Source organism: Neophocaena asiaeorientalis, unplaced genomic scaffold (genome assembly GCF_003031525.2).
Source record: "Neophocaena asiaeorientalis asiaeorientalis breed wild unplaced genomic scaffold, Neophocaena_asiaeorientalis_V1.1 scaffold440, whole genome shotgun sequence".
In the NCBI taxonomy this organism is placed as follows: domain Eukaryota; kingdom Metazoa; phylum Chordata; class Mammalia; order Artiodactyla; family Phocoenidae; genus Neophocaena; species Neophocaena asiaeorientalis.
In genome coordinates, this window is record NW_020174554.1 from 31,664 (window position 1) to 53,611 (window position 21,948).

The 21,948-nt window shown below is 35.7% G+C and overlaps 1 protein-coding gene across 2 annotated transcripts in view; it reads left to right on the forward strand.

Moving 5' to 3' along the window:
- The first annotated feature begins 4,283 nt into the window (after positions 1-4,283).
- The window catches only part of RGS7 (regulator of G protein signaling 7), a 176,707-nt gene continuing 159,042 nt past the window's right edge, over positions 4,284-21,948 (forward strand). Inside the window, exon 1 of one of the 2 annotated variants that reach the window (XM_024757460.1) lies at positions 4,284-4,341. The gene's annotated coding sequence lies outside the window, so the exon portion shown is untranslated. The remainder of the gene's footprint in view (positions 4,342-21,948) is intronic. The other variant, XM_024757459.1, reaches the window with a different exon arrangement.

The following is a 21,948-nucleotide window of genomic DNA, read 5'->3' on the forward strand; positions in this document are numbered from 1 at the left end:
CACGTGAGATCTTCCCACACCAGGGTTCAAACACGTGTCCCCTGCATTGGCAGGCAGATTCTTAACCACTGCACCACCAGGGAAGTCCCACAGATAGGGTTTTGACATGAGTCTGCAAGCAACTGATTTATTATGGTCTCTGTGCAGTCAAACCTCTCTGTTAATGATAATCTGTATTTGCAGCCGCTCCGCAGCGCTAGCACCACCACTTCAGCTCTACCTCAGATCATCAGGCATTAGATTCTCATAATGAGTGCACAACCTAGATCCCTGGCATGCGCAGTTCACAGTAGGGTTCGCGCTCCTATGAGAATCTAATGCCACCGCTGATCGGACAGGAGGCGGAGCTCAGGCAGTAATGCGAGCGATGGGAAGCGGCTGTAAATAACGATGAAGCTTTGCTCGCCTAATGCTCACCTCCTGCTGTGTGGCGCAGTTCCTAACAGGCCATGGACCGGTATTGGTCCCCCAGGGTTGGGGGATCCCTGTCTTAGGGTATAAGATACTGTTGCACCTCTTAACTAGTTTCACATTTTTTTAAAGAAATAAACAAAGCCAAACAAAACATCCTGCTTGTTACTCTGATGTCCTCAGTATAAAGATAAATGAAATTAGAACACACCATAACATCATACACAAAAATAAACTCAAAATGGATTAAAGACCTAAATGTAAAGCCAGACACTATTAAACTCTTAGAGGAAGACATAGGCAGAAAACTCCATGATATAAATCACAGCAAGATCCTTTTTGACTCACCTCCTAGAGAAATGAAAATAAAAACAAAAGTAAACAAATGGGACCTAATGAAACTTAAAAGCTTTTGCACAGCAAAGGAGACCATAAACAAGATGAAAAGACAACCCTCAGAATGGGAGAAAATATTTTCAAATGAAGCAACTGACAAAGGATTAATCTCCAAAATTTACAAGCAGCTCATGCAGCTCAATATCAGAAAAACAAACAACCCAATCCAAAAATGGGCAGAAGACCTAAATAGACATTTCTCCAAAGAAGATATACAGATTGCCAACAAACACATGAAAGAATGCTCAACATCATAATCATTAGAGAAATGCAAATCAAAACTACAATGAGATATCATCTCACACCGGTCAGAATGGCCATCATCAAAAAATCTACAAACAATAAATGCTGGAGAGGGTGTGGAGAAAAGGGAGCTCTCTTGCAGTGTTGGTGGGAATGTATATTGATACAGCCACTATGGAGAACAGTATGGAGGTTCCTTAAAAAACTAAAAATAGAACTACCATACGACCCATGAATTCCACTACTGGGCATATACCCTGAGAAAACCATAATTCAAAAAGAGTCATGTACCACAATGTTCATTGCAGCTCTATTTACAATAGCCAGGACATGGAAGCAACCTAAGTGACCATCAACAGATGAATGGATAAAGAAGATGTGGTGCATATATACAATGGAATATTACTCATGCATAAAAAGAAATGAAATTGAGTTTTTTGTAGTGAGGTGGATGGACCTAGAGTCTGTCATACAGAGTGAAGTAAGTCAGAATGAGAAAAACAAATACTGTATGCTAACACATATATATGGAATCTAAGAAAAAGAAATAGTCATGAAGAACCTAGGGGCAAGACAGGAATAAAGACGCAGACGTACTAGAGAATGGAGTTGAGGATATGGGGAGGGGGAAGGGTAAGCTGGGGCAAAGTGAGAGAGTGGCATGAACATATATATACACCACCAAATGTAAAATAGATAGCTAGTGGGAAGCAGCCGCATAGCACAGGGAGATCAGCTCAGTGCTTTGTGACCACCTAGAGTGCTGAGATAGAGAAGGTGGGAGGGAGGGAGACACAAGAGGGAAGAGATATGGGGATATATGTATATGTATAACTGATTCACTTTGTTAAAAGCAGAAACTAACCACCATTGTAAAGCAATTATACCCCAATAAAGATGTTAAAAAAAAAAAGATAAATGGAACTCTAAAGTGTTCTGGATATGTACATTTGTACACGAAACTTTTAGCAGATCTGCCACTTATTTATTAAAGATAAAGCTGAGAAATTGGGAGAAAGGGGCAATTCCTTTCTACACCCCTCCTGGCCATTTTTTTTTGGCTATGTAAAAAGCCATTTGAATCAGTTTTCAACATTACTATGATAGCATTTCTCTTTCAATCTTTTGGTTCCATAAGATGCTGGAATTTTTTTTCTCCCTTTCTCTGTCTCTACCTCTCTCAACTGGGAGTTAAGGTCTTGCTGTCATAGATGCATAATAGATGAGTATGGTGAACTGGATGTACATTTGACAATAAAATAATTCATAATGTGTTGAAACCATACATACATTGGGTGATCACACAACAATAAAACCACTATAATGATAATGACAGGCAATCACATTGGCTCTTTTACAGTGAACTGAGACCACCACTGTGACAGAAATACCCAAAACTAGGCCAGGAAAATAAGTTTCTTGTTTCCTGAATTAAATGTAATTTCAAATTAGACTGCTTTGTATTTCTTTCTGTTCGGGAAAGGGTGGGGGGAGAGGGAGAAAGAGGGAGAGAGAAGAAAATTTTTTTAAAATAACACTTTTCTGAAGGTATTTTAAAATCACTTTTCACATTAAGAAAAAATTATAGTCCTGGAACCAATATTTGGCTCTCTTCAAGAGTAGAAATTTTCCAGTGGCTGCTCATATATTTTCCCCAAATAGATGCTCAAATGTGAAAAATGAGCAGGGCGCCTGGAGATAGCTAATAATATTTAGGTACCTGGAATTCTACATTGGTCAAGTAACACTACATACACATTTGAAAAACTGAGTTTCCCCTTTTATAAAAGGGAAGGCCATGCCTCAAGACAACTTAGGCTGTAAGTAATAAGTTAAGCACAACATTCTGCAACATCTGTGTTCTAATGAATGGTTTCTCCTCCTTCCTTCCCTCAGAGCTTCCTTAGGATCTAGTTGAAGTCATCCTCTCAAATGCAGTTAAATCAACGGCAGTTGTCAAGGAACAGTTATAAAAGAATACAAGTTAGATTCAATACTTGACGTTAATATTTTTTAAATGCATGCATATTGAAATTGATGTTGGGTGTAACTGTTTTCATAAGTTTTAGGACATTATTGTCAAGCTTGATGATCAAGTTTATTTTGAAATTAATTTTGAACTATTCTGCTTTAAGCAACTAGAATGATTTGGCCATTGTTAATATCACTCATTTGCCAGGTCTCAGGTGGGTAGGCTACAACTGTACCCAGCCTCCAAGAGAGGTAGAAATGGAATTTCAGTTCACACAAAATTTCATTCATGCAGCCCTGATACAGCTTACTAAGTATATGTAACTATTTACATTACATATTTTTTGCAGTTTTATGTAGAAATGAATTATGCTGAGAGCCAAATTAAACAGAAATGAACATCTCAGGTAAATCAACACCTCTTCCTGAATCTCCCATTTCTGCTCATATTTTCACCATTCCGTTCATTCCTAATGCTCCTGGACTGTAAACTTTGAGTCCTCTTAATTTTCCCACTTGCCAACCCAGACCTAGTCACAAGGTCCTAGAACAAGTCTAATTTTGTTCTAATTCACTTGTACACTGAACTAGCTCAGGGCCTTATCCTTTCAATCTTGGATCACAACCCACTAGAAATGTTGGCTGCCCTGCTTTCCTTTTGACCAGCCTACGGCTCTCCACACACATTGCCAAAGGTGATGGTCAAGGGAAGTTCTGTTGTGTAAATGAATCTTGAGTGTCTTGAAAATAGTGGAAAGACCTTTCAGTCAAAGAAAATAGTATTATAAAGACACAATACTATAACAACACAAATTTGTTGCCAAAAACTGACAACCAATTTGGGTTGGCTTGAGAGTAGATACAGGGACTGGATGGAGAAAACCAGAAATGAGACAGGTATCATCTTATAAAGTATTGGTTATGCCATGCTAAGAATTGTGCTTGAAACATAGTGGGCACTCAATAAACATTCATTAAATGAATAAATCAATGAATCACTTTATCCACTACTAGTATATTAAATCTTTATGTTTAAACATTTCATATTTAATAATTGACTAGTTTGCACCTTGGCTCACTGAAGAAAAACAATGTATTCACGCTCTGTTTTCAATACTTCATATGTGGCTGATCTTTAATCTGTTATTATAACAATTAGAAACATTCCTACTCTTATGAGTGCTAAATGTTGAGTTCTTAAGGTTAACATATATAAATAGATGTTCATAATATGTATATATATGTGTGTTTCTTTTTCTCTTTTTTCAGGGTCAGACATTGTTCAATGGTTAATAAAGAACTTAACCATAGAAGATCCAGGTAAATAAATAATTTTCCCATCGATAAAAGTATTTTCTTTGTGGTTTTAAGAAATATGTTTTTTCAGGGCTAACATAACAAGCAAGCAAACCTGAAAAATTATAATTACATTTTAACTATGTTTTTCCCATTTATACAGATTTTATGGTAGTCAATGTATATTTAACTAAATTTTATTTAGTTTACTTTAAAATTTTTTCAATATATAATGTCCTACTTTATAACATTTGATTCAGGTGATTAGCGACTGTTAGAATGGATGAGCAGTATACATGTCCATAAATAATTATACATATAATTTATAGCAAGTGATTATGAAATAATGAAATTTCTCTTCTGAAAACACATAGAACTAAATCTCATTAATTTATAATTTTGCCTTGACTCCATTTTTGCATGAGGTTTGAAAACAATGTTATTTGTAATTCCAATTTTTTATCACGCCTACATTATGTTTTTAATACCCTTATTGCAGCCATGGACTCATTTATTGTGGTGGACATTTTGTGTATTCTGCAACGCAAAATGAACGTCCACAATTTGAGAACAGTTTCTACCAGCACACATCTTCATTGCCTAGAACATATTCTGAATTGTGAGGAATTTAATGACTTTAAAGAAATATCATGTAAAAGCCTGCATGTGTGGCAAATATTTCACATCACTGAAATAAAAGTGAGATTATTTTGTTTAGAGAAGATGCTGAAAGAAAACAAAATAACATAAAAATTGGGATTACAGTGACAGAATGACATAATAGAGAAAGATGGCAATACACTAACTACACAGACACTATTCCTTCAATTAAAAAAAAAATTGATATGGCTTTTACTCCTGCTCCTGGTGATTACCACCTTAGAATGATTTAGAAATAATAGTACATGGAGATGCAAAGTTTTTATTTTTACTCATTTTGAGCTAACTTTATAAGGCCGTGCCACCAGAAAATATACTTCTAATTCTGTAAAAAATGTCTGTGTACCTCCCCTGATCACTTGGTATATGATCTTTTAAAATACTTATTCTATCAAGTTAAACAGGAATAAAACAAGTAAGTAAAGATGAAGCAGCTACTGCCAGCATCAAATTATTACTAGGTGAAAAAAGGAGATAATTATTGAGAAAGGAAGCCACGGTCTTGACAGTTTTACCTTTCAGCCTCAGCTCAGTGCCATTCCTGACTTTATAAACTGTAGCACCAGACAAAAGACTCCAGTGCTAAGAAAACACTGGCACAGTCACAGAAAACCAGGGAACTACTGATTTGCAAAGAATATCATTTCTCAAAAGGTGAAGTAGATACAAAAGAGTAGTTCTTTTGCAAATTAAGACTGAAAGTGTACTTCAGTAATAGTCTGAGAAGCAGGGAAAATATACAGGCATAATATGCTAGTAAGAAACACTCGTTTATAATTTATATAAGAAATATCATTTTAGCTATAATGTATATGAAAAACTGATTTTATTTGCTTGTTCAACCGTTTAAGGAAGTTGTAACGCTTCATTAGAAGGTATATAAAAAGATAAAATCAATTATATCTGGGAAATAACATTCATGATTTTCAGTCATATTTATGACAGGCTGAAAAATTAGTTTTTGGTTGGTTGGTATGGAGTGAAAAATTCTGTGCTGGATTTTAAGAAGCACTGATGATTGTTCTGAAGATATAACAGATTTTGCACACAGAGAATGAATCAATCTGGGAGATGATTCTAGTTAAATACGATCAAGAATGTAGCTGACATCTACTTTGGTGGTTGCATGATTAATTTAATCATACCATTTTAGAACTGCTCATGAAGAGATAAGTAGTTATTGCAAAGCTAGGTCTAATTTTAACTTCATAAATTATCTGAAGATATTTAAATATAAAAGAGAAACCCATGCCAGGCTTCTATGTTGTGCTTATTTGGTGGTCAAGTGGTTGTTTGAAGAACTCTAGGGATCATTTGAAGTTCTAGATCAATAACTTGTTGAAAGAGAATTTTGTGGCAAGTTGGAAGAAAAAACTAACGCTTTGGTATGGGAGCAGGTTCTGGTGATCCATTTAGAGATGGGGAGAGGATTGCATGATCTTCAGGGACTTCTGAGGGAAAGGGTTGCATAATCCAACACCAGTATATATTTACGTATACATACCAAATTTTCCTTTTACATTCATTCAACGATGGACAGTTAGGTTGCTTCCACATCCTGGCTATTGTAAATGATGCTGCAATGAACATTGGGGTGCAAATATCTTTTTGAGTTAGTGTTTTTGTTTCCTTTGGATAAATTCCCACAAGGGGAATTGCTGAATCATATGGTAGTAAAATTTTTTATATTATTTTTTTTTTGTGCGGTGTGCGGGCCACTCACTGTTGTGGCCTCTCCCGTTGTGGAGCACAGGCTCCGGACGCACAGGCTCAGCGGCCATGGCTCACGGGCCCAGCCTCTCCGCGGCATGTGGGATCTTCCCGGACCGGGGCATGAACCCGTGTCCTCTGCATCGGCAGGCGGACTCTCAACCACTGCGCCACCAGGGAAGCCCTATTTTTAATTTTTTGAGGAACTTCCATAATGTTTTTCATAGTGTCTGCATCAGTTAACACCAACAGTGCACAATGGTTTCCCTTTCTCCACAACCTTGCCAACATTTCTTATTTATTATCTTTTTGCTAATAGCCATTCTGACAGGTGTGAGGTGATATCTCATTGTGTTTTTGATTTACATTTCCCTAATGATTGGTGATGTTGAGCATCTTTTTCAAGTACCTATTGTGGACATCTGTATGTCTTCTTGGAAAAATGACTATTCAGATCATCTGCCCGTTTTTAATCAGATTTTTTGTTATTGAATCCTTTATATATTTTGACTATTAACACTTACCAGATATATGATTTGCAAATATCTTCTCCCATTCAGTAGGTTGCCTTTTCATTTTGATGATGGTTTCCTTCACTGAGCAAAAGATTTTTAGTTTGATCTAGTCCCATTTGTTTATTTTTACTTTTGTGTCCCTTACCTTTGGGGTCAGGTCCACCAAAACATCACTGAGATCTATGTCAGTGAGTTTACCACCTATGTTTTCTTCTAGGAATTTTATGATTTCTGGTCTTACACTCAAGTCTTTAATCCATTTTGAATTAGTTTTTATGTATGGTATAAGACAGTAATCTAGTTTTGCTCTTTCACATGTGGCTGTCTAGTTTCTCCAACACCATTTATGACATTTCATGACACCAAAATAATGTCATTTCTTTCTTTTATGTGTTTGGCTCCTTGGTAGTAAATTAATTGACCATATATTTGTGGGTTTATTTATGGACTGTCAATTCTGTTCCATTGATCTGTGTGTCTGTTTTTGTGTCAATACCATACTGTTTTGATTAATATGGCTTTGTGGTATAGTTTGAAATTAGGACGCTCAATACCTAAGGTTTTGTTCATTGTTCTCAAGCTTGTTTTTGCTATTTGGGATCCTTTGTGGTTCCATACAAATTTTAGAAGTATTTGTTCTAGTTCTACAAAATATGTCTTTGGAATTTTTATAAGGATTTCATTGAATCTGTAGATTGCTTTGGCTATTAGGGGCATTTTAACAATATTAATTCTTCCAATTCATGAGCATGGAATATCTTTCCATTTATTTGTGTCTTTAGTTTCTTTCCTCAGTGTCTTATAGTTCTCAGTGTACAGGTATTTCACTTCCTTGGTTAAATTTATTCCTACGTATTTTAATTTTTTTGATGCAATTGAAAATGGGATTGTTTTCTTCATTTATCTTTCTGATAGTTTGTTAGTAGTGTATAGAAACACAACAGATTTCTGTATATTAATTCTTTATCCTGAAACACTACAGAATTCATTTATTAGTTCTAATTGTTTTTTGGTGTAGTCTTAGGATTTTCTATATATAGTATCATGTAAACTGAAAACAGTGACAGTTTTACTTCTTCCTATCCAATTTGGATGCCTTTTATTTATTTTTCTTGCCTAACTGCTGTGGCTAGGACTTCAATACAATGTTGAATAAAAGTGGCAAGAGTAGACATCCTTGTCTTGTTCCTGGTCTTAGAGGAAAAGTTTTCAGCTTTTCTCTGTTCAGTATGATGTTAATTGTGGGTTTGTCATATATGACCTTTATTATGTTGAGGTATATTCCCTCAATATGCCCTTTCTTGAGCATTTTTGCATAAATTGATGTTGAATTTTGTCAAATGTTTTTCTGCAACTATCAGGATGATCATATGATTTTCTATGTTCACCAAGGATTTTGGATTGTAACTTTCTTTCTTGTGATGACCTCGTCTGATTTTGGTATCAGAGTAATGCCAGCTTTATGAAATGTGTTTGGAAGGTTTCCTTTCTCTTCAATTTTTTGGAAGAATTTAAGAAGGATTGATATTAAATTTTTGAATGTTTTGTAAAATTCACCAGTAAAAGCTACTGGTCATGGGCTTTTGTTTGTTGGGAGATTTTTAAATTACTGTTTTAATTTCCCTACTAGTAATCAGTCTATTAAGATTTTCTATTTCTTCATGATTCAGTCTTAGAAGATTGTATATTTCTAAAAATTTATCCATTTCTTCTAGACTGTCCAATTTGTTTACATATACTTTTTGTAGCAGTCCTTATGATTCTTTATTTTTCTGTGGTATCAGTTTTAAATTCTCCTTTTTAATCTCTGATTTTGTTTGAGTCCTCTCTCTTTTTTTCGTGGTTAGTCTAGCTACTTTGTTGATTTTATCTTTTCAAAAACCAGCTCCTTGTTTCATTGGTGTTTTCTATGGTTTTTTTTAATCTCTACTTCACTTATTTCCACTCTGATCTTTATTATTTCATGTATTCTACTAATTTTACCTTTGTTCTTTTTATAGTTCCTTTAGGTGTAAAGTCAGATTGTTTATTTGAGATATTGTTATGAGGTAGGAGTGTATTGCTATGAAATTCTCTCTTTGAACTGGTTTTCTGCATCCCATAGACTTTGCTATGTCATATTTATGTTCTCATTTCTCTTTAGGTATTTTTTTTTTCCTCTTTTGATTTCTTTGATTATCCATTGATACTTTGGTATCAATTTTATTTAATTAGATTTAATTATAGATTTTATTTAATCATCATTTTTTGTGTTTTTTCTCTTTATTTCCTTGTGATTGTTTTCTAGTTTCATACAATTATGGTAAAAGAAAATACTTGACATAATTTCAATCTTCTTGAATTACTTGAGACTTGCTTTGCAATCTAACATGTGATCTATCCTGGATATTGTTCCATATGCACTTGAGAAGAATATGTATTCTGCTGCTTTGAGATGAAACATATGTATCAGAATGTATATATCTCTTAAGTATATGATGTAAATGTGTCATTTACGTCCACTGTTTCCTTATTTTGTCTAGATGATCTATGCATTGATTTAAGTAGGGTGTTAAAGTCCCCTACTATTGTTGTATTGCTTTCGATTTTTCAACTTAAGTCCATTAATATTTGCTTTATATATCTTGGTGCTCCTCTGTTGGGTTCATATACGTTTATAAAGGTTATATCTTCTTGCTGAATTGACCTCTTTATCATTATGAATATTCTTCTTTGTCTTTTATTATAGTTTTTGTTTAAAGCCTATTTTGTCTGATATGAGTATAGCTACTCTTGCTTTCTTTTCATTTCCATATGCATGGAATATCTTTTTCCATCCCTTCACTGTAAGTCCATGTGTGTCCTTTCTTCTGAAGTGAGTCTCTTGTAGGCAACATATAGATGGGTCTTGTGTTTTAATCCATTCAGCTAGTCTGTGTCTTTTGATTATTGAATTTAGTCCATTTACATTAAAGTAAGTAGTGATAATCATGTATTTTGCCATTTTGTTTATTGTTTACTGGCTGTTCTTATAGTTACTCTCAGTTCTTTTCTTTTCCTCTTTATCTCTTCCCTTGTGTTTTGTTGATTTTCTTTAGTATTATGTTGAGATTCTTTTTCTCATTTTCTTTTGTGTATTTACTACAAGTTTTTTTCTTATGGTTATTATGAGGTTCACATATGACAGCCTGTTTAAATGGTAGACTGTTTTAAGTTGGTAGCAACTTAAATGTGAACACATTCCAAACTTTTATCTTTTCACTCTTCCACCCTCCTACCCTGGACAAACGTTTTACTCATGATAACACATTTTACATTATTTATTTTATGCATCCTTTAATTAATTATTATAATTTTAGTTATTTTTACTTGTCTTTTAACCACTATGCTTGCTTTATAAATGCTTGATCCACTTCCTGTAGTATATATTTATCTATACCGGTGAAATTTTTATTTTCATATGTTTCTTATTATTAATTAGTGCCTTTTCTTTTCACCTTAAATAAGTCTTTATAATATTTCTTGTAGGGATGGTTTAGTGGTGATGAACTCCTTTTGTTTTTGTCTATCTGGGGAAATATTGACTTCTTTTTCAATTCTGTGTGATATTCTTGGTTGGAAGTATTTTCCCTTAAGCACTCTGAATATGTCATCCACCCCCTTCTGGCCTGTAGTTTCTGCTGAAAAATCTGTGATAGCCTTATGTGGTTTCTTTTCATATGTAACAAGTTGTTATTCTCTTGCTGCTTTTAGGATACTATTTTTATCCTTAAACTTTACAATTTTAAGTATAATGTGTCTTAATGTGTGTCTCTTTGAGTTCATCTTATTTGGAACTCTCTGGGCTTCCTGGACCTGGATGTCTATTTCTTTTCCCAGATTAGGGAAGTTTTCAGATACTGTTTCTTCAAATAATTTTTCTGGCTCTTTCTCTCTTCTCATTCTAGGACCCCTATAATGCATATATTTCATTTGATGTTGTTCCAAAGCTCTATTAAGATTTCTTCACTTTTTAAAATTCTTTTTTCATTTTTCTACTCTTGTCTGTGTTAGTTCCATTGTTTTGTCTTTCAGCTCACCAAATTGTTCTTCTACATCATGCAGTCTGCTGTTGATCCCATCTAGTGTATTTTTAATTATGTCATTACTTCTATTTGGTACTTTTTAATATTTTCTGTCTCTTTGTTGAACTTCTCACTGTGTGTATTTATTCTGCTTCCAGGTTCAGTGAGCATCTTTATCTTGCTCTTTCAATTGGGACATACTCCAATATCTCTTTATTTTGCCTAGTTTTCTTTGTTTGTTTGTATCTAATAGGTATATCAGCTATCTCTCCCAGTCTTGAAGGAGTGGCCTTATTTAGGTGATGTCTCCTGGGACTCAGAAGTACAATTCTGCCTGGCCACTAGATCCAGGAGTTCAAGAGGTCTCCCCTATGTGTGCTGCATGCACCCTACTGTTGTGGTGGAATCCTGGCTGCTGTGTGGCACTGGTGGATGAGTCTGGATCCCAGGTTAGCTGCTGGGAGCAGCTGCCAAAGGGCACTGGTAGATGGGGCTATTCCTAATCCAGCAGGGCTCTTAGTGAGGCATGCCCACTGGTGCTAACAGATGGACAATTCCAAAATGGCACCCTCTAGTGCCAGTATTAGCAAGGTAACCAGCGATCACATAAATGGCTCAAATCAGTGATTCATTTCCAGGGGGGTATTTCACCTGGTTCCTGTCTCTCTGGCAGATGCTTCAAGGTTAGTAAGTGGGTATCCTATACCTATGATCTGTGTACTTTATTTTAAATTGAAGTATAGTTGATTTACAATGTTGAGTTAGTTTCAGGTATACAGCAAAGTGATTGAGTTATATATATATATATATATATACATATATTCTTCTGCAGATTCGTTTTCATTATATATTATTACAAGATATCAAATATAGTTCCCCGTGCAATACAGTAAGTCCTTGTTGTTTATCAATTTTATATATAGTAGTGGGCATCTGTTAAGCCCAAACACCTAATTTATCCCTTCCTCCCCCTGCCTTCCCCTTTGGTAACCATAAGTTTATTTTCTATGTCTGTGAATCTTTTCCTGTTTTGTAAATAAGTTCAGTTATATCATTTTTTTAGATTCCATGTATAAGTGATATCCTATGATATTTGTCTTTCTCTATCTAACTTATTGGGATAATCTCTAGTTCCATCCAAGTTACTGCGAATGACATTTTATTCATTTTTATGACTAATATTCCATTGTATAAATACCACCTATTCTTTATCCATTTATTTATCTGTCAATGGACACTTAGGTTGCTCCATGTCTTGGCTGTTGTAAATAGTACTTCTATGAACATTAGAGTGCTTGTATCTTTTCAAATTAGAGTTTTCATCTTTTCCGGATATATCCCCAGGAGTCAGATTGCTGGATCATATGGTAGCTCTATTTTTAGTTATTTTAAGGAACCTCCATACTGTTCTCTATAGTGGATGCACCAGTTTACATTCCCCCAAAGAGTGTAGGAGGACTCCCTTATCTACAACCCCCCTCTAGCATTAGTTTGTAGACTTTTGATGTTGGCCATTGTGACTGGTGTGAGGTAATTTTGATCATTGTAGTTTGATCATCATTGTAGTTTTGATTTGCATTTCTCTAATAACTAGAGATGTTGAACATCTTTAGATGTGCCTGCTGGCCATCTGTATGTCCTCTTTGGAGAAATGTCTATTTAGGTCTTCTGCCCATTTTTTGATTGGATTGTTCTATTTTTTAATATTGAGCTATATGAGCTATTTGTATATTTTGGAAATTAATCCCTTGCCAGTTGCATCATTTACAGATATTTTCTCCCATTCCATAGGTTCTCTTTTCATTTTGTGTATGGTTTCTTGGCTGTGCAAAAGCTTTTAAGTTTAATTAGATTTCGTTTGTTTATTTTTGCTTTTATTTCCATTACTCGAGGAGATGGATCAAAAAAAATATTGCTGCTTTATGTCAAAGAGTGTTCTGTGTTTTCCTCCAGGAATTTTATAGTATCCAAACTTACATTTAGGTCTTTAATCCATTTTTTGTTTATATTTTTGTATATGGTGTTAGCTAATGTTCTAATTTCATTCTTTTACATCCAGCTTCCCAGTTTTCCCAGCACCACTTATTCAAGAGACTTTTTTCCATTGTTTGTTCTTGCCTCCTTTTTCATAGATTAATTGACCATAGCTGCATGGGTTTATTTCTGGGCTTTCTATCCTGTTCCATTGATCTGTGTGTCTGTTTTTGTGTCAGTACCATACTCTTGAATACTGTAGCTTTGTAGTAGATTCTGAAGTCAGGGAACATGATTCCTCCATTTCCATTCTGCTTTCTCAAGATTTTTGGCTATCTGAGGTCTTTTGTGTTTCCATACAAATTTTAAAATTATTTTTCTAGTTCTGTGAAAATTCCCATTGGTAACTTGATAGGGATTGCCTTGAATTTGTAGATTGCCTTGGGTAGTATGGTCATTTTAACAATATCGATTCTCCCACTCCAAGAATACCACCATATATCATTCCACCTGTTTGTGTTGTCTTCAGCTTCTTTCATCAGCATCTTCTAGTTTTCAGAGTACAAGTCTTTTTCCTCCTTAGATAGGTTTATTCCTATGTATTTTATTCTTTTGGATGTGATGATAAATGGGATTGTTTCCCTAATTTCTCTTTCTCATATTTCATTGTTGGTGTATAGAAATGGAAGAGATTTCTGTATATTGATTTTGTATCGTGCAACTTTATTGAATTCATTGATGAGCTCTAGTAGTTTTGGTGGCATCTATAGGCTTTTCAATGTATAGTATCATGTCATCTGCAAACAGTGACAGTTTAACTTCTTCCTTTCAAATTTGGATTCCTTTTATTTCTTTTTCTTGTCTGCTTGCTGTGGCTAGGGCTTCCAAAATTATGTTGAGTAAAAGTGGTGGAAGCAGGCATCCTTGTCTTGTACCTGACCTTAGAAGAAATGCTTTCAGATTTTCACCATTGAGTATGATGTTAGGTATGGGTTGTCATATGTGGCCTTTATTATGTTGAGGTGCATTCCTTCTTTGCCCACTTTCTGGAAAGTGTTTATCATAGATGCTGTTGAATTTTGTCAGAAGCTTTTCCTGCAGCTATAGAGATGACCATACGGTTTTAATTCTTCAATTTGTTAATGTGATGTATCTCATTGACTGATTTGCAGATATTGAAAAATCCTTACATCTTTGGTATAAATCCCACTTGACCATGTTGTATGACCATTTTAATGTATTGTTGGATTGAGTTTGCTAGTATTTTGTTGAGGAGTTTTGCATCTATGTTCGTCAGTGATATTGGCCTGTAATTTTCCTTTTTTTGCAATATCTTTGTCTGGTTTTGCTATCAGGGTTATGCTGGCTTCATAGAATGAGTTTGGAAGTGTTCTCTCCTCTGCAATTTTTTGAAATACTTTCATAAGGATAGGTGTTAACTCTTCTTTAAATGTTTTGTAGAATTCACCTGTGAAACCATCTGGTCCTGGACTTCTGTTTGTTGAAAATTTTTAAATTACTGATTCAATTTTAGTACTGGTAATTTGTCAGTTAATATTTTCTATTTCTTCCTGGTTCAGTCTTAAGAGATTGTCCCTTTTTAAGAATTTGTCCATTTCTTCTTGGTTGTCCATTTTATTGGCATATAGTTGCTCATAGTAGTCTCATGATCCTTTATATTTCTGTGATGTCACTTGTAACTTCTTTTTTATTTCTGATTTTATTGATTTGCACCCTCTTCTATTTTTTCTTGTTGAGTCTGGCTAAAGGATTATCAATTTTGTTTATCTGGTTAAAGAACTAAAGCTTTTAGTTTCATTGATCTTTTCTATTGTTTTCTTCATCTCTATTTCATTTATTTCTGCTCTGATCTTTATTTCTTTCCTTCTACTAACTTTGGGTTATGTTTGTTCTCCTTTCTCTGCTTGCTTTAGGTATAAGGTTAAGTTGTTTGAGATTTTTTCTTGTTACCTGATGTAAAACTGTATTGATCTAAAATTCCCTCTTAGAACTGCCTTTGCTATGTCCCATAGGTTTTGGATCATCGTGTTTTCGTTTCCATTTGTCTCTAGGTATTTTTTGATTTCCTCTTTGATTTCTCCAGTGATTCCTTGGTTGGTTAGTAGCACATTGTTTAGCCTCCACACGTTTGTGTTTTCTGCCTTTTTTTCCTTGTGGTTGATTTTTAGTCTCATAGCATTTTGGTCAGAAAATATGATTGATATAATTTCAATTTTCTAAGGCTTGTTTTGTGGCCTGGCATTTAATCTACTCTAGAGAATGTTCCATGTGCACTTGAAAACAATGTGTATTCTCTGCTTTTGGGTGGAAATCTCTCTATATATCAATTAAGTTCATTTGGTCTAATGTGTCATTTACGGCCTGTATTTCCTTATTGATTTTCCACCTGGATTTCCAGTCCATTGTTGTAAGTGGGATGTTAAAGTCCCCTAAAACAGTAAGCTTTACTGTTGTTTTATCCTTTTATGTCTGTTAATTTTTGCCTTATATATTGAGGTGCTCCCATGTTGGGTGCATATATATTTACAATTTTTATATCTCCTTCTTGCATTGATCACTTGATCATTATATAGTATCCTTTTTTGTCTCTTGTAACAGTCTTTATTTTAAAGTCTATTTTATTCAAAATAAATATCACTACTCTGGCTTTCTTTTCACTTCCACTTGTGTGGAATACCTTTTTCCATATCCTCACTTTCAGTCTGTATGTATCTCTAGTTCTGAAGTAAGTCTTTTGGAGGCAGCATATATATGGGTCTTTTTTCTTCATTCAACCACTCTATGTCTTTTGGTTGGAACATTTATTTAATTTACATTTATGGTAATTATTGGTATTCCCTCCCACTTTTTTTTCTTCCCTTATGATGTGATGACTATCTTAGTGTTATGTTGGGATTCATTTTTCTTTTTTGTTTATATATCTGTTATAGATTTTTTGGTTTGCAGTTACTGTGAGGTTTTTGTATAGCAGTCTCCCTCTTTCTCCCTCTGTCTGTCTCATGCTCTCTCTCTCTCTCTCTCTATATATATATATATACTATATATATATACATATATATAGTATATATATATATGTATGTGTGTGTACATATATTATATTTATATATAGGAATTATTGTTTTAAGTTGCTGATCTCTTAATTTCAAATGCATTTTAAAAAGCCTGCATTTGTACTCTCTTCCCCTCACAATTTCTGTTTTTAATATAATATTTTACCTCTAATTGTTTTCTGTATCCCTTAACTGCTTATTGTGGTTACAGATGATTTTACTACTTTCATCTGTTAACTTCCCTACTAGTTTTGTTTGTGGATGATTTATTACTTTTCCTGTATGTTTGCCTTTGTCAGTGAGCTCTTTCATTTTGTAATTTTATTGTTTCTAGTTGTGGCCTTTTCTTTTTCACCTAGAGAAGTTCCTTTAACATTCGTTGTAATGCCAGTTTGGTGGTGCTGAATTCTTTTAGCTTCTGCTTGTTTGTAATGCTTTGATTTCTCCCTCAAATCTGAATGAGAGCCTTGCTTGGTAGAGCATTCTTGGTTATAGTTTTTTTCCTTTCACCACATTAAATATATCATACCACTCCTTCCTGGCCTGTAGAGTTTCTGTTGAAAAATCAGTACATAGCTTTATGTGAGTTCCCTATTATGTTATTTGTTGCTTTTCTCTTGTTACCTCTAATATGCTCTCTTTATCTTTAATTTTTGTCATTTTGATTACAATGTGTCTTTGTGTGTTCCTTTTTGGATGAATTCTGTATGGGACTCTATGCACTTCCTGTACTTGGGTGACTGTTTCCTTTCCCATGTTGGGGAGGTTTTCAGCTATTATCTCTTCAAATGTTTTCTAGTGCCCTTTCTCTCTTCTCCCTCTGAGACCCCTATAATGTGAATATAAGTGTGCTTGATGTTGTCCCAGAGGTCTCTTAAACTGTCCTTGTTTGTTTTCATTCTTAATTCTTTTTTTCTGTTCAATGGCAGTGATTTCAACTACTCTGTCTTCCAGGTTACTGATCTGTGCTTTTATATCATTTAGTCTACTATTGATTCCTTCTAGCATATTTTTCATTTCAGTTATTGTATTCTTCATCTCTGTTTGGCTCTTCTTTAAATTTTATAACTCTTTGTTAAAAATTCTGACTCTTTGCTCTGTGCATCCATTCTCCTCCCTAGTTTTTTGCTCATCTTACAATCATGACTCTCAAGTCTTTCTCAGGTAGATTGCCTGTCTTCACTTCACTTAGTTCTTCTGGGGTTTTATCTTGTTCCTTTGTCTGGAACATATTCCTCTGCTGCCTCATTTTGTCTAAGTCCCTATTTGTATTTTTATGTTTTAGGTTATTTCTGTTTCTCAACCTTGGAGAAGTGGCCTTCTCTAGGAGACATCCTATGTGTCCCAGCAGTCCCTCTTGTCACCCCAGCTGTATGCTCTAGGGCTTCCCCCAAAGAGGGCTGCATGGGTTCTTCTGTTGTGGTGGGCTGACTTATATGGGTGGTCTGGTAGGCTTTACTGGCCCCTAGTCCAGTTGGTTGGAAAGGTCCTACCTTGTGTGGATGTTGCTGGCTGCTGTTTAATGTTGCCTTTTCATGAGGCGGCTGGTTGCAGAACCCTAAGGCACCCCGGGGCTAGTGCTGGCTCACTGGTGGGTGGAGTCTAGGTTGTGCAGGGGCTGTTGCCCACACACTGGCATGTGAAGCCAGATCCTGGGGTTAGTGCAGGACTACTAGCAGGCAGAGTTGTTTCTTGGAGCCTGGCTGCATGGCCCATGGATCCCATAGCTCATTTTAGATTGTTGGTGAGGGAAGGCTAGTTCCTGACACAGTTATGTATGTGGTGCAAGGTGTCGTGAAAATTGTGTTGGCCTACTAGTGGGCAGGGCCAGGGCCCAGCCACAGTGTAGGGTCTGGCTTGCTGTTGGCGGTCTTATTCCACAGGCTGTGGGATACTGGTTTTCCTGGTTCTGACATCTGCCCCCTAGTGAATAAGGCTGGTCTAGAGGCTAGTGCAAGCTTCCTGGAGGGCAGGGCCGGTGCCTACTCACTATTGTGTGGAGGTGGGTCTTGGCCCTCTAGTGGGTAGGGCTGTGTCTAGGCACATGTCTAGAGGTGACTCTGGGCTCAGGAAGTCTTTAGGCAGCCTGTTTGCTGATGGGTCCATACCAGGTTAGTTGTTTGGCCTGAGGCATCCCAGCATTGGAGCCTACAGGGTTTGGGTGGGGCCAGGTCTTGGTGCTAATGATCCAGCAGTGTTCACATATTTGGATGTTTCTCAATATGCCTGCCACTAGTGTCTTTGTTCCCAAGATTCCCCACCTCTCCAAGAGACTCTCCGAGTCCAGAAGGTAAGTCTGGCCCACGCTCCTACCAGGTTACTGCTTTTGCCTTTGGTCCCGGTGTGGGTAGGGTTTTGTGTGCTCCCTTTTAAGAGTGAAGACTCTATTTCCCCTAGTCATGTGGGGCTCTGTAATTAAGCCCTGCTGGCCTTCAGAGCCAAATACTGTGTGGTTTCTTCTTCTTGGTTCTGGAACCCCAAGCTGGGGAGTCTCATGTGAGGTTTAGTACTCTCACTCCTGTGGGACAGCCTCAGCAATATAATTATTCTACAGTTTGTGGGTCTCCCCCCTCCCTAGGGGATATGGGATTTAATTATATTGTGAGTCCATCCCTCCTACCTGTATCATTGTGGTTCCTTCTTTATGTCTTAGTTGTAGAAGATCTTTTCTGGTAGGTTCCAGTGTTCTTCATTGATGGCTGTTCTACAGATAGTTGTGATTTTGTTGTGCTCATGAGAGGAGTGAACTCAGGGTCTTTCTAGTCTGCTGTCTTGGCCAGTCCCCCTGTGTACTTTTTGTTCTGTTCTTTTTGTGCTGGTTTTGGGTTGAATGAGTCTGTACATAAGATGTTTAAGAACAGGTTTTATGCCCCCTGCAGTTATGTAGTTTTCCTGGGCATATTCCCCATTGGTTTTCAAAGCTAAGCATTTGGGGGGCTTGTCTCTTCTGTTCAGGATCAAAGGGTTAGAGTGCCTGATGTGTAACTTGAAGCCCTTTCGCCTCAGAGAGAATTCCATACCTTTGTGATCCCTCCTAATTGTGGATTGCTGTGGCTGAGATGTGGGTTTTTCCTTGACAAGCCAGTATCTCTGCCTTTTCTTCCTGTCTTGAAGCTCTCCTTTTCCCTTTGTTGAGGAGGGTCTGTTCATTCAGTTTTCAGGTCCTTTTCCAAAAGAATTATTTCATATGTAGTTGTAGCTTTGTTGTGTCCATGGGAGGATGTGAGTTCAGGGTCTTCAGTACTGCCATCTTGAACCCACATTTCTCTGAATGCTGCTTATTAGGCATATTCCTAGTTATTTTATTTTGTGTAACTATTATACGTGGGTTCTCCCTTCCATTATATTTACTAACTGATTATTGTTTGTACATATGAAAATTATTAATTTATATATTGCTAATTGTATGTATCACTACATTACTAACTTTTACTTTTGTTAATATTTTTGTATTTGTAATTTATTTTAAAACTAGAATACTTCTTCCAGCAGGTTTTCCGGATTATATGTGGTTGCGGTTGAGTACCTGAGCCCTTGCATATGTGTCAGTAACTTTTGTTGCCTGTGTGTATGCTGACAACATGGCTAGATATAGAGTACATGAGATAAACTTTCATTTTTAAAACACTGTAGATATTAATTCATTGCTGTTATGCATTCAATATGCTGTTTTTCCCCTGCCAGTATTCTTACCATAATGTCTTCCCTCTCTTTGAAACTCAAAATACAGGTAGACAGTTCCTAGTTGTTTATACTTTTCTTTTCTTTTCTTTTCTTTTTTGGTGTATTTATATTATGTGCTGAATCATTTAAGTTGGTTTAGGTTTTCTTAAGATGAAGAAAATTGTTTTTTCCTTTTCTGTTATTAAACTTCATATTTTTAGTTTTTAAAATGTGACTACTATTTTGTGCTTTTCTGAGAATTGAAATATATACATACAAATAAATTAAGCAGTTAACACTGCATCTAGTCGCTCAGAACATGTTAACAATTATAGTTAGTTTTATATTCATTGTTGTTATTATATCTAATTATTTTCCTGTTTATTTGTTCTGGCTTATTCTTTTGAAACATTTACTGGTATATTTCACTCCATTCTATACTGCAATTTTTTTCATTATTTTCCTAGCTTTTCACCTTTCTTCTCCATCTAGCTTAACTTATTTTGTACATTACACGATTTCTTTTAATTTTCTTCACTGGCAATTCAGCTCTTTATTGCTGCTAATAGAAAATAAATATATTATGGTACTTTAAATTTTTATTATTTTTCTTATTTTCTCCAGTTCTTTATTTATTTTTACCTGCCCTTTTGCAAGTTCCCTACTAATCACAGTGTGCTGTCTTATTAGTTATCTTTTATCTCTTCTTATATTACATCAGTGCTGTTCACTTTTTACATTATAATTGCATAGAAAATACTGTCATAATTTTACTTCTTGTCATTTTATGTCTTAGAAGTGTTTGTGGGTTTGTTTCTTGAATTGTTTTCCCATTTATTCTCCTCAAGCATAAAATATTCTACATAGGACTGACATTTAGTTATTGATAGGGTGGATGGATTGTCCTTAGAAAACTCAGTGCCATAGTTTCCCTTTTTTTCAGCTGGAGCTTCAGTGCTGGTAATATTAATTTGCCTTAATAGGTTAGCTTTCTTTTGATAGACTGAGTCATGTGGTGAAGGAGCTGGAACTGTGGAAACCCTTATATCAGGACTTCATCATGATATTATAACTGTCTCTTAGTGTGATGAACCCATTTCACTGGGTTATATTCTCTCCCTATATTCTGCTTTGTCAATTGCCCAGCTGCCTGCAAGCTGTGGCCTTTCCAGATTTCTGTGGTATTTGTTCTCCACTGTGGTAGAGAAAAGCAGTCCAAACATTTTACTGTTGTTGTAGCCCCACTTTGGCTGCTTTTGGGTACTGTTGATCTACTTGAATGAACAGGATCCAAAATAGTGTGCTCTGTTCTCTTCTGTGTTCTGCCCTTCCCATGCAGATTTTGGGGTTTTATTAGTGATCTTCCAAAGTCTTCTCAGTGCTGTGGTGCTTTCTTAGGAGGTGTTGCAATCTGGTCCAATATACATTATATTCTTAGACTTTGGGGGTGTATGTTTTGCCACCCTTCCCTAATTTTTAATGCTGATGCAGGTTTCTATTTTTGTAGTTTTCTGCTGCTGAGTTGATAGTTATAAACTTTGCTTATGTTGCCATGGTGCTGGAAGTTAATGATTTTATTAATACTTTTCAACTCTATTTCTTAGAACATAGAATATATATGCAAATGCAAAGCACAGAATAAATTGCATTAGCCTTAGAGTTAGAGCTTAGCTGATAGACTAAATGAAATGGTACTTTGATTTCATAGAAAGAGAAATTGATAGGGTAGGAGTGTGAGAGGAAGAATTTAGCCCTTGGTGAACATCTTTTCTCACTGGCATCCACTGGAAAGCATATTGTACACTACCAATGTCTTCAGTTGGTGATTCAGTCAGTGGCTTGCATGTTGTTTCTTATTCCCATTGACAAGGTCTCTTCCTTTCTTTGACAATATTTGCTTTACCAGGCTTAGTTCGGGATCACAAGAAGTGATCCTGCCTCAAACTGGGAAAGTGTGTTGTGCTTCCTAAGGCCTTGTGGCATATTTCTGTTTTA